At 40.5% G+C, this 14,439-nt stretch overlaps 1 protein-coding gene across 2 annotated transcripts in view; it reads left to right on the plus strand.

The window, feature by feature from the left end:
- LOC106071663 (GTP-binding protein RAD-like) overlaps positions 1–14,439 on the plus strand; it is a 91,861-nt gene that overhangs the window by 34,566 nt on the left and 42,856 nt on the right. The gene's annotated exons all lie outside the window — the stretch shown is intronic.

Consider the following 14,439-nt stretch of genomic DNA (forward strand, 5'->3'; position numbering starts at 1 on the left):
TAGAACATAAGTAGTGCAATAGAGGAACAACTCTAGACTCTATAGTTCGGTCTGGTTCTTCTCTCTCTCAAGTTGTAACGGGGTTGACTATCCTGTTCTACAGTTTGGGAGTCACTAGTGAGTTTCTGAGCGTCAAGTGGGGTATTTTCAAGAGGAAGCGCTCGGAGGTCCTCAGAGCCTACCAGGGGTTCTTTCCTTTCTTGTATCACCGTAGGGGTGTTGAGTGGTACTTCCGTGTTTTGAGTTTCTGGAGGATATTCATTATCCTCACCCTGAGGGAAGAACGAAGGTTCACTTGTTGTTGTGGATGGGGAGGGGGTGGGAGCCAAGCGTCTTAGAGAGACCGTCTCCTCTTTACCGCTGGGCAACCGTACGACAGCATATTGGGGGTTGCACATCAGCAATTCGACTTCCTCCGTGAGAGGATCATACTTTGAAGATCGGTTCTCTCTTCTCAGCAACACTCTACCTGGGCTAGATAGCCAAGTGGGGATAGATATTCCGAAGGAGGATTTCCGGTTGAACCGGAAAACTCTCTCATGTGGAGTTTCGTTTGTTGCCGTAGATAGTAATGATCTAATCGAGTATAGGGCCTGGTTCAAGACAAGCTCCCATCTCGAGATCGGGAGATCGAGGTCTTTCAGTGCTAAAGTAACAGCGTTCCATAGAGTTTTGTTTAGTCGTTCAATTTGTCCGTTGCCTGAGGGATTAAAGGCGGTTGTTCTACTTGTAGCTATTCCCCTCTCGTGCAGAAAGGATTGCACCTCCCTCGACATAAAGGACCTACCTCTGTCAGAATGGACGTACTCTGGCATCCCAACAAAGGAAAACAGCTGATTTAAACACTTTATGACAGTGGATGAGGACATATCGGGACATGGGTAGGCAAATGGGAAGCGTGAGTACTCATTCACCATTGTTAATAAGTATTTATTGTGAGTAGCAGATGGGAGTGGCCCCTTAAAATCAATGCTTACTCTCTGAAATGGTTGGGTAGCTTTGATGAGGGTGCCTGAAAACTGTTTGAAGAATCTAGGCTTCAGTTCAGCGCAAGTTTTACATTGGTTTACCACTTTGCGGACGTCCTCGCAGGAAAAAGGTAAGTTCTTAGTCCGAACGAAACGGAGGAGTCTCGTGACCCCTGGGTGACAGAGGTTGTTGTGTAACAGTTTGAGGTCTTCTCCAGTCATTGCTGACGCAAAGTGGTTCCTTGAAAAGGTATCCGCCGCAGCGTTTTGTTTCCCGGGTCGATATACGACGTCATATTGGAAACAACTAAGCTCCAGTCGCCATCTTTGAATCTTTTCGTTTTTGATCTTGCCCTTGTTCTGCTGGTCAAACATAAAAGACACTGAGCGTTGATCTGTAACCAATGTGAAGGGTCTACTGATAAGGTAATGTTGCCATTTTCTCAGGGCTTCTACGATAGCGTATGCTTCCTTTTCCACTGCTGAGTGTCTGCGTTCACTATTAGTGAGTGTTCTTGAAAAGAAGGCGACAGGACGGCCGTCTTGATTAAGAGTGGCGGCAATCGCGATGTCAGAGGCATCTGTTTCGACTGTTAGTGGTCGATTGTAGTCTATCGTCGACACAGCAGCGTTTTCAAGTTCGTGTTTTAGCTGTTTAAAAGCTTGTTGTACTTGTTCAGGGGGAGGAAAGGCTTTGTTGTTCACCAATAAATGGATCTTGTTGGAGAAATTTGGGATCCATTGAGAATAATAGGACAGTAGTCCAATCACCCGCTTTTGTGATTTCATGTCTTGTGGTGGAGGTAGGTTTCTCAATGCTTGAAATCTTTCGGGGTCTGGTCTTAATTGCCCTTGTGAGATTTCGTAGCCTAGGAGGCATACTTTATTAGTCGCAATAGCACTTTTATCATTGTTGAAGGTTATACCGTACTTTTTAGCGGCATTGAGAAATCTCTGTAGATTCTGGTCGTGGCTAATGGAGTCAAGTCCGCAGATGGTAACGTTATCCACGTAGGCGAACGTGTCCTGTAGCCCTGCCTCCTCAATTATTGTGTTGATCGTCCTTTGAAATGCGGCGACTCCGTTTGTCACTCCAAAAGGAATGCGGCAAAACTGATAAAGCTTTCCGCCAGCCTCGAACGCCGTGTACTGCTTTTCATCATCCCTGATAGGTATCTGGTGGTAAGCGCTTTTGAGGTCAAATGTACTGTACATTGAGTATTTAGATATTTCCTGCACCAGTTCATCCACTTTTGGCACGGGATACGCGTCGAGGTAAGTGAATCGATTGATGGTTTGGCTATAGTCGATAACCATTCTCTTTTTGTGCCTTTCATTCGTTGTTACAATTATCTGGGCTCGCCACGGGGACGTGGAAGGCTCAATAATTTTGTCAGATAGAAGTCTCTTGATTTCAGTTTGAATGAATTTGGAGTCAGGCATAGAATATTTTCTAGATTTAGTGGCTATGGGATGGCAGTTAGGAGCCAGATTAGCGAAGAGGCGAGGGGCTTCAACTCGTGCAGCTTTCAGCGTACAGACCTGGAGAGTGCTTCGTTTTCCTTCAAATGGGATCATCAGTTTTTTGTGCTGGCTGATGAAATCTAGCCCTAAGATTACATCATAATACTAGTCCATCTAGTAGTGAGAGCTTAACACTTTCATATTGTTCATCTTTGTACTTTATTTTAGCGAAAATATGGCCGTGAGTAGTGCGAGAAAGATGTGTAGAGGCCATGTAGATTCTGTTTCTGGACGTTTCTAATTTCCATTTGTACCTTTTAGCAATTGAAGAAGATATATAGCTTTCACTGCTCCCCGTATCTACGAGAGCCTTCAATGGTACTCCATTGGCGAGTATTGAAATAGTAGATTTAGTAAGACCGGACGCTGGTGTCGATGCCCAGGAAGATCCTACGGTTGTAGTCCGAGACGTGTCATCATCTGCTTTCACTATGGCTGAGGTTGTAGATTTGAGTGTCTGTCTGGTCGATTTACAGACTTTCTGGAAATGGCCCCTCTTACCGCACAAGTTGCATGTAGCGTCACGGGCCGGACATCTAAAGCGTTGATGTGGGCTGTTTCCACAAAAGAAACATCTTTTACTAGTCGCCGCACTCACCTCGTGTTCTACTTTTGTCATTGGAGAAAGGCTTTCCTCGTCGGCGCTAGCTCCACAGGGAGTTTCAGAGTGGATGTTATACGCCATGGCATGGTTATGGGCATATTCGAGTTGGCTTGCCTCTTCATAGGCGCACTGTAGAGTTAGAGTAGATTTCTCTAAGAGTCGCAGCCTTATGCTGTTTGAAGCCAGTCCAGTAATGAAGGCGTCTCTTACGAAGATATCTCTGTGTTCTTCAGCGGTGACAGCTTTGAAGTCACAGTCTTTGGCCATACTTTTAAGCTTAAGTAGGAAGGAGTCAACGGTTTGTCCGTTCTCTTGTCGACAAAGAGTTATCATGTGCCGTGCAAAAATTTCGCTTTTAGGCTTCACGTAGACATTTTGTAGAACTTTGATTGATTCTTCGAACGTTGTACACTCACTTATGTACTGAAATACGCTCGAAGAAACGTAGTTTTCTAGTAATTTCTTTTTGTCAATCTCGCAATGAGAGACTGAGGAGATGAAATTCTCAAATGTTCTCAGCCAGTGCAGCCACTTCTCGGCAGCCGATGGCGAGCTAGGCTCTATGTCTAGCTCTTTTGGCCTAAATAGACGTTCCATTTGTATTACTACTTTTACTTACGGACTGAGAATAGTGTTGAACGAAAATCCAAAAAAGATACGTGAGGCACATAGATCCATGAAATTGAAAATTTCTAGTTTAATAAATTGTAATAAGAAATAAAGAACACTGAAGATTAACCTAAAACAAAGCTTTATTAAACTAGAACGACACATGAACTGACGAAAGAGACTTGGACAGTAGCACACTAAATCAATGTTGTGAACACATTCTCACGACGTTACTCAAACATAAACAAATAGCAACTATTTCACCACAATGTCTATTGACGATCATGAGAGACACAACAGGTATCGATTTTATGGATTTTTGCTTCTTAAAATGTTCTTCCTACAAGTATGTCAAAAATTATTTATTCACGACTCAGCGTTACGTACGTCTGACAGGTCTACACTATATCTAAATTCCAACGCAATTCTACTTTCATTTCGCTGTTATAACTCATTATATATATATATATATATATATATATATATATATATATATTGTTATGTATTTCTGAATCTTCTGGCTAAATGTATTAGTAGGCACACAAATAAAAACACTGCAAAGAACTTGACGACTAAACTTTCAGTTTCATATAACTTTAATGAATATTAACTCTAACAATTCGTCACTGTAACATGTAGCGTAGAAGAATGTACAATATCTGTCAGTTTACAGTTAGCTATACTTCGTTGCAATTCATCTCTTCTCAACTTGCATCGAGCCGTATTCCACAGAACAGACCAACGACACACTTCCCAGTGTCGCTCCAGGTCTCCCAAAACTGAACCAAGTCGTACTCAAGTCTATCGAATCAGAGCCGCACACGTCTTACATCGACTGTATCGACTGTAACGGCTCAAGTCCACTGTAGTTCGCTGTATAGACTTTAACGACAGTAGTCCACTCCAGTTAACTCTACCCTAGTTAACTTGCATCGAGTCGTACACATTTCTCTTTCACTAGAGCCGCACACGTCTTACATCGTCTGTATCGACTGTAACGGCTCACTCACGACTGACTTTCACATTAACTCTCTGGCTTATATAGAGTCCCTAATCACTCCTCCAAAGTTGCACAAACACTGCTAGTATTTTCTGGAATAACACGTGAGGAAACGTCACATCCTGTCTTTGTTTATACATGTAGATTCCAGAAAACAGCGGCTGCAGTGTCATCTTGCCAGGGTCACAAGTTGTGACCTCTATCTGTCACTGGACACTGCTAGTAGCCTACCTTCTGAAATAACACGTAAGGACACGTCACATCCTGTCTTTGTTTATACATGTAGATTCCATAGAACACTCGCTGCTGTGTCATCTCGCCGGGGTCATACGTTGACCTCTACCTATCACTGTTCATTTGTAACAATATATATATATATATATATGTCGAGTTATATGTCGAGTCCGAATATTAATGAGGAATGCAGTATTTCCCGAGGCTACGCATCCCCAGCTGTGAGATATATATTATATTATATATATATATATATTTTGTTACAACCCTGTTCCTCCCTGACTAACCATTTTTTTCCACGAACAAAGTAGGGTGATTTTTGTTTGTGCTGTTGGGCGTAAATGACCTTGACTGGTGTGTAAATGTGTTAAGAAACTTTAGTTATGATTTTTGGATTTCTTGACTGAGGATTGAGGATTGTTTTCTATTGTGTTAGTGAATCGGGATTTGTAAATTTGATTTGGAGATTGTGACATTATTTCTTTTTATCGGGGATATTGATTGATCATTGTTGGATTGTGTTTCTGCAATCGAAGAGATACCAGCGATCTGAGAATCGGTGAGTTACCAGCGATCTGAGAATCGGTGAGTTATTTTCTTTAGTTCAACCCCACGTCTTAACAATATATATATAGTTCGTCTATCGTGGTTCGATGATGATCACTTTGGTCATCTAGAGGGCTGAGGGCTTTGCACAGGGATTTTGTGCCTCCTCATGTGGCTGGTGAGACCTATGTGAGCCCTGAATGTTCGGCAGCACACTGGGCAGATTATTTCAGCTGAAGCTAGTGTCATAGGTCTTGCTTTTCTTCAGCATAAACCCAGCCACCTGGGAGACAGAAGCACATGACGGAGCATCATGGCGTCGCGCTGTGAAAACTGGCGCACAAATTGCTGAGGCAAAGAGAACAGCCCTGGCAAGAAGAAAAGCCCCAGAGAAGAAATATATATATTACTATAGACGTAGGAGGAAGTTACACCGTTTCATCTTTCAAGTAGAAACAAATCAACAAATTTAAAGGAAAACATCGGCTTCTCCCCACAGATGGCCACCAAGGGTGTGGCCCAGGGTGGCCTCCCAGTTTGAACTGTTGTAAATCCGGCTCTGGCTAGTGGAGGGGATTTGGGGAGAACATTACTAAGAACACGTAGCCAGTAGTCAGAAGTGGGGATCAAAGGAATTCTGCCCGATGATTGGGTCTGGTGTCTCTGAAGACAATACTTGCAGACTTCGTTACGCGTGGCCTCCCACAATCACAACAAGATAGAATAGATCAAAGGTTCCAAAGCTCTCTCTCCCTCTCTCTCTCTCTCTCTCTCTCTCTCTCTCTCTCTCACACACACACACACACACAACGAATGTGTTAATTAGTCAAACTGTTCTACGTCTGAACAATAAGTCATAAACAGTTTTATTTTAGTGAGGTCAAATTGACATGCACTGAATTGATTTTTTTTCACTGTTGTATGACTAATTGCTCATTGATATAATCTTAAACTTCAGCAGCTGCGTCCAAAGATTCACACGTATTCTAGGTTTTCATTTAGACTATCCTAGGTTTTCATTTAGACTATCCTAGGTTTTCATTTAGACTATCCTAGGTTTTCATTTAGACTATCCTAGGTTTTCATTTAGACTATCCTAGGTTTTCATTTAGACTATCCTAGATTTTCATTTAGACTATCCTAGGTTTTCATTTAGACTATCCTAGGTTTTCATTTAGACTATCCTAGGTTTTAACTAGATCTAGACTTATTATGAAAAAAAAACTTAGACCAATAAAACCTTCTCTGAATGTTCCAAAGAGGAAACCAAGACTGTTAATGCAGTTGAGATAGCACTACTCTCTCCAGCAGTGATGTTCAGCCTACGATCAGCGGACCATATCCGGCATGGGATGACGTGTTATCTGGTACATCGAACCTTTTTGACCACAGCGCTTTGTGACGTCGCAGTTTTCGACAGGTTCCATAGCTCACGTAATTACTGTGGTACAAATAGCTTCTGTATGTCCAGGACCTGATTTAGACTTGATAAGATCTAAGCTATTTGAAAAATCCGGCTCTGAGTAATCAATATTATGTAATTTTTCCTTAGCGATTTCTTACTAGCTCACATAGTCACTGTGATAGTAATAGGCTTACTAGCTCACATAGTCACTGTGATACTAATAGGCTCACTAGCTCACATAGTCACTGTGATACTAATAGGCTGACTAGCTCACATAGTCACTGTGATACTAATAGGCTCACTAGCTCACATAGTCAATGTGATACTAATAGGCTCACTAGCTCACATAGTCACTGTGATACTAATAGGCTCACTAGCTCACATAGTCACTGTGATACTAATAGGCTCACTAGCTCACGTAGTCACTGTGATACTAATTGGCTCACTAGCTCACATAGTCACTGTGATACTAATTGGCTCACTAGCTCACATAGTCACTGTGATACTAATAGGCTCACTATCTCACATAGTCACTGTGATAAACTTTTGAAACTAGTTCGGTGTCAGTTGCGTAAACTGTAAGGGAGGCCACCTCATTCATAATTTAAAACCAATCAACCACAAGTACAATTTATTATTAAAATACAGCTACTATAAACACAAAGTCAAACACCTCCATTTTGTACCACCTTCCTCGCCCCTTGTCTTCCAGCCCATTCTCAAAATAATAAATACATGTAATTGGGTGCGCCACTGCCCAAGGTAACATCGGGCGCTGGAATCTCCATTACCGTGTCTTAAGCCGCACGTGCCAAAACAGCGTTGGCAATGTTTTTCTTAATGCACGATGGAATATCTCGTGGATACGTGTGCACACCAGCTTACCCCCTACCCCACACACAACACACTAACACAGACTTTATATGTATCCTACATTAGAAAGCTAACATGGAGGAGACCTTTAGAACAAGAAGCCAAGACGTCAGGATGGACTCAACTGATGGAAATTGCCCAATACAACATTCATTAGAAAGCTAACATGGAGGAGACCTTTAGAACAAGAAGATAAGACGTCAGGATGGACTCAACTGATGGAAATTGCCCAATACAACATTCATTAGAAAGCTAACATGGAGGAGACCTTTAGAACAAGAAGATAAGAAGTCAGGATGGACTCAACTGATGGAAATTGCCCAATGTCCGATGGGGTGAAGTACTGTTGTGACCCAATGCTCATTGGAATGATTAGGTCAAATTCAGGTGAACGTCCAACAAGGCACATAAGTATGGGATCTTATTTTGTCTTACAGGTTACATACCTGAGGCTTTTGTATAGCGTCTTACACATCAGTGGTTCGTGTCGTTTAATGAGTTATAGAACTTGTTCCGATAATCCGGACGAGACAAGAATAAAGCACATGAATAGAACATTACAGTAGTTCAGACAATCCGTCACAAGTCAAAAGCGTACAACAATAGAGAATCAATAAAGACAATTCACTCAGGATAAAAAAAAAGTATAGCATTAAATGGTCTAACTTCTGGTGATATTTTTTTATTTTTTTTATTATCATGATAATATTTTGTGCAGTCAAGTCGATTTGCCCACTGATAGCAGCAGCCAACACTGTGCAATACTTGCCATCAATGGGCAACACCAGCCAAAATTGGGCAACAAAGGATAAGACTGAGAACACAAGACAGCAAAGAGCAACACAGGGAAACACTGGGGAAAACTCTGCAACACAGGACAACATTGGTCAACAGTGGACAAGACTAGGTACAACATTGGTCAACACAGAAAAACACTGAACACAGAACAAGACTGAACAACACAGAACAGCACTGGACAACACAGGACAAGACTGGACAACACAGGACAGCACTGGACAACACATAACAAGACTGGACAACACAGGACAACATTGGTCAACATAGAACAAGACTGGGCAACACAGAACAAGAATAGGCAACACATGACAAGACTGGGCAACAGAACAAGAATAGGCAACACATGACAAGACTGGACAACACAGAACAAGAATAGGCAACACGTGACAAGACTGGACAACACAGGACAACATTGGTCAACATAGAACAAGACTGGGCAACACAGAACAAGAATAGGCAACACATGACAAGACTGGGCAAAAGAACAAGAATAGGCAACACAGAACAAGAATAGGCAACACATGACAAGACTGGACAACACAGAATAAGAATAGGCAACACATGACAAGACTGGGCAACATAACAAGAATAGGCAACACAGAACAAGAATAGGCAACACATGACAAGACTGGACAACACAGAACAAGAATAGGCAACACATGACAAGACTGGGCAACACAGAACAGCACTGGGCAACACATGGTGACATCGGACAACAATAGATGTTTTTATTTTTTTAAACTCAATCCAAAGATCTATTTTATTGCATTATTATGTTTTTCGTTCACAAGACAACGACATTTCTAACTCCACCCTCCCTTCTATTCCCATTAACAGTAATGTTTTTATTCAAATTACTGAAAGCTCAAGTCTATGATATTCATCAGACAAGGTTACAAGTGATATTTGTTTACATTGAAAGGATGACTGACTGATCAGTTATTCTGCCGGCCATTTTTGTCAGAAACATTAGCCGCAGGCAACTGTCTCAGGCCTACAATACATTTCAACAAGGAAAAGTAATATCTGGAAATGTATGGGGGGTTTTATTGTGAACAAAACCTGACTACTTTTGAACATGACATATGTCACAACGAGACTCCAAGATCCCAACATTCCAAACATCGGTAAAGATTCAATGTGGCTGGTTTAAATTAAGTGTGTCACATAGCTACAGGTGTCCAGGTCAGGGTTATTATAAAGGTTATATCAACTTACACTGTCTGTCTGGTAAAAATGTTTCTACACGTTATTTCTCCCACACCCAATCTCGATCAAGCTGAAATTTTGCACAATTATTTCTTCTACCTGAGAAAACAAGAATTTAAAAAAAAAATAATTACATAATGTTAATTAATTTTGTTGTTTAGTTTGGAACAAAGGAAAGAAATTGTACTTGACTGATGAGGTGGAATAAGTTGAATTAGTCCCCTTTAGAGATCGCCGCTTTAACGTTTGAAACTGTCGACCGTCTTTCTCCATTTTTCTCTGTCTTTTGCCTTGGATAGAGCCTCTTTCAATGGCAGGTACGTCTATTCTTTTATGTTGTCTTTCCATCACTTTCTCTGTCTGCCTTTTCTTTTTTTCTTCATGGTATTCGGTTTTACAAGAGTAACTTAATGAGGACCTATTGTGTTAAAAAGATTGTGGATATATTTATCTACTACCTTTGTGCACATGCATCGTTATGTAAAGATTGGACATTTATTTTATCTTTACGTAAAGATAGTTTAGCTTGCGGCGAGGGCGGCCAATCTTCGATGAAGGCGTTAGACCAAATCCAAGAGGAAGTCCAAAGCCCGATAGGCCAACATGGCAAGACTTTCGATGCATAGAAACCAGCCCTAATTGGTACGCGGAACATAAAGACCCTGCACCAATGGGGTAAACTGTCACAGCTTCTTGGATTCTGAGAGATGCGATGGACAGTTAGCAGATAAATGGCGTCGCACCTTAACATCCGTGGGCACCAGAGGCTGTGGAAGTCGCCTTTCTCCGAGAGAGTTTGCCACCCGGATTGGTGCGATGGGGTCTTAGTAAGTCTAAGTAAGACTTCTTGTTGACTCTTATTAAGGTCAAACACTAGGTTTTAAGTTGTAACCTTTAACTATGATGCTTAATATGACCCAATCTTGATTGATGATCCCCCCCCCCCCCCGCCCTCTAAAATAAGGGACACAACATAGCCCAGCCAAGAAGGATAATTCTTGTAATACATATATCAACAATGCTCTTCAGTAGATAAGAAGATAAGATTGGGCTTTTAAATATATACAGTATATATATATATATATCGTTATCAGGCTCTCTCTTTCGCTCTATTTCTATTTTTCTATTTAGTTAACTATCTCTATATGCTTGTCTGTTTAAATATTTCTCTCTCTCTTTTCAGTCTTTTTTTCCTAATGTATGTTTGTTTGTCTGTCTCTCTTTTTTTTTCTCTCTTTCTTTCTCTCTCTCTTATCATCTCCATCTCTTTCCCTCTCTTTTATTCCCCCTCCCCCCACATCCTCTGACTGCACTATTCGTGACTAATACAAAACGTCATCAGGAAACTGTGACACCGGGTAACTGACATGTCTGCTAGACCAAGAGATCTATTAGCTGCAGCCACATCACTGTGATTCCATCAATGCCTGACATCAAACACGTTACATTAGGGAAACAATACACTGGTGTAGGAGGGGGGTGGGAGGAGATGGACGTGTGGGAATCCCAATGTAGACTTTGAGTACATCGTCGGTTCACTTTCGAGTCACTTTCTCACCTCGGTATCTCATCTCTCACTGGGAAAGTTTAAAAGGAAGGAAGGAAGGAGGTGGGGATTGTAGAGGTAAACATTGAGTTTTGTTTACCTAGGGGGGGGGCTACTTTTGTTTTCCATGGATGAATGTAGGTAGTGGGCCGACTATGATTTGTCACGGAGAACAATGGTGAGTGGTTGGGTCTGCTGAGACGAGACAGTGAGTCATGGCCAACTGGATGACATCGGTGAGTCTTTAGGAGTGGACATGTTCGCATTGTCATCTTTAAAACAGGAGTAGGACGGTGTTCAAGAATGTGTCTTAATTTTTATCTTCAACCAATTAATCCAATCTACCCTGTAGCCGTGTTAATTAACTTTTTTTAACAGACAGACAGAAAGACAGATAGAGTTGATAGAATCTTTATAAAAATATTTATAATCGCACGGATTTATGATCATTAGTCAAGATCTATTACAATTTAATCTTACAACTGATTGAAACGGATACAATTACGCTTAATATAAGCTTTGCTGTAACAAAAAAAAAAGTATTTTAGCGGACCCCGAAAGGGGAAAGACGCTATTAGTTTTGTATGGCCTGTGTGTTCGTCTGTCCGTCCGTCCGTCCGTACCGTTTAGATCTCAGAAACTAGATGGGAAAATGAAAATTGAATATCATGATATTATAGATTATTCAAAGTTCTGATGCAACGGCTACTTTTTTCTTTTCCGAAAGTGAACCATCTAATTTTTTAAATTATACATGCAAGCAGATTTTTCAAAAAAATTACATTAATAACTCAATCTTCATTCATATATTCGCGCATTCGTAAAAAAAAATTGCATCTAAGGTCACAATGGTAAAAGTATCAATGGATCATTATAAAATAGATTTTCCATTTATCAACTAACTCGTTGAATAGAACACTGATTCAAATGTTGAGCGCAGTTTTGACATATCCTCATTATAGGGGTTAGGGGTCTACACTTGGCTGACTAAATAAGACTAAATAGATAGGCCCTATATTTATGTATTGATAATTTGAACAAAATTTTAATTATTACGGCAATAACTTATCTTCTGACAGCTTAGGGGTGCAGATTTATTTATTATGTTAACAATAGTATCATTAAGAAATGAGTCGGATACGAACAGCATAGTAGGCCTACACCATTACCTGGTAACAAAAGGCTTGATCATAACATGATCATAACATTGGCATTGGTCGAGGTGAATAAAGATTAAACATGTAAATTCATTGGAGTTCTAGTCTAGATAGGCCTTTAGTAGATTCTATATCTAGTTCTAGATCTAGATCTAGACATAGATCTAGATTTAGATCTGGATATAGACATAATCTAGATCTATTTCTAGATCTAGACTTAGATATAGTTCTAGACCTAGACTTAGATCTTGAATCTAGATTTAGATCTAAAACTAGGTCTAGATCTAGCTAGATCTATGTCTAGTTTGTATGACAAATTACAATGGAGATATTACTTTTTATTTGCGAGGGGAAAGTCTTAGTAGGTCAAGAATTATATTTTCTTCGTGTCGCCAATTTATCTAATTTTGTTAGAAGAATAAATCTTTTTTAGTTTCTCTTTATTACATTAACATGTTATTAGTTTTGAATGTATTGGTAAGGTTAATAATTATTATTTTAAAAAATATAAGTGTACGCTAAATGAATATATGGAGATGCTGTGGCTGAGGGGTAGAGCACTTGGAACCGGAAGTCCCGTGTTCGAATCCTGGTGAAGACTCTACTTGGACCACTTCTGGTGGAGGGGGGGGGGGCGATTTTAAGTTTGTGTTTCCACTTAAACTGTCTTTGTAACCTTGTTTTTTTTTTATGTTGAAGTTTAACATCTCTTCACTAAAGGGGCTGGTAACAGAGGTATGAGGTAGTATCGTTATAAATAATTTGGTAAGTTTCTCATATGAAACTATCTGTCGGTGCATGAAAAGTAGGGGAGAGAAATAAGTGTACTCTCCTAACATCGACAACAGTAGTCTCTCTTTCCTTCATCAGGTCTCAGATTTGTTTTGATGCCACTCTCTCAGTGCTTCTTCAAAACCGTGTGGAGTTTTGTATTTTCTATGAATAAAATGTATGAGTCTTGACTCTAGTTATAAATGTCAATTAGCAGAAAAACAGTTGATGTTAATGGGATATAGATCTATGAAGTTTTGCTTTAAACAAAATAGCATGAAGTTTGGTTGGCTTCGGGGTTTTGTGTAGAACCAAAGGGGTTTGGTTCGACTTGTTAATGTTTTAGTAGGAAAAAAAAAGTAAAGGTTCCCCTTTCAGACTTTCTGAACTATACGACAGATGATGTTAAATCTGTTTCGTGGCCGACTGTTCATAAGGTTGTCATGTGGCCTACCGCCTTTTCCTTTCCCCGACTTATGTCAGATAGCCATTACAGCTTCGGGGTTTTCTGTAGAACCTACAGGTGGACTCACAGGCGCCCTTAAACATACCGAAATTTGAGATTCGAACCCGGTATCCCCGATTCGGAAGCCAAGCGCTTTACCACTCAGCCACCGCCACTCCTAATTATATAATTAGGCTGAATGCGAATGTGAACTAGTGGAGGCCCACCAAGTTCTAAATCTTTATCATTCGTTTTGGCTAGTTGTTAGTAGTCGTGGAGTTAAGTTTGGTCACAAATAATGAAAATTATGTCACCTATCCTACATGGCGAAATCGAACTTAATAGTACGTAGTAGAACATGTATTATTGCATGCATAAAGAACACAGTAAAGAACTTGTTGAATCAATTTTGTGAGATCTATCAGCGTCATTCTGACTTCCTTTTATTAAACGGAAACAAATCATTTGTGCATGTATAGTTCTTGTTACAGGAGATCAATGCACACTCACAAGCTTAGAATGAAAGATCGATATCTAAAAATAGCTCTCACACCTCACTTCCACGACCCCCCACCCCCAAGCACTTCCCTCTCTCTCTCCTTTGTGAGGAGTGAGTAACTTTTAGTGACTGTAATGAATGGACGCAAATGTGCTGAGGTACTTTTTATCTATTAATAGAATTGACTTCCCTCCCCCCGCACACCTTTAATGACGTCATGTGGTGAAGCGTGCCAGCTGTGCTACGTCACA

Source organism: Biomphalaria glabrata, chromosome 7, assembly GCF_947242115.1.
Source record: "Biomphalaria glabrata chromosome 7, xgBioGlab47.1, whole genome shotgun sequence".
Taxonomy (NCBI): Eukaryota; Metazoa; Mollusca; class Gastropoda; family Planorbidae; genus Biomphalaria; species Biomphalaria glabrata.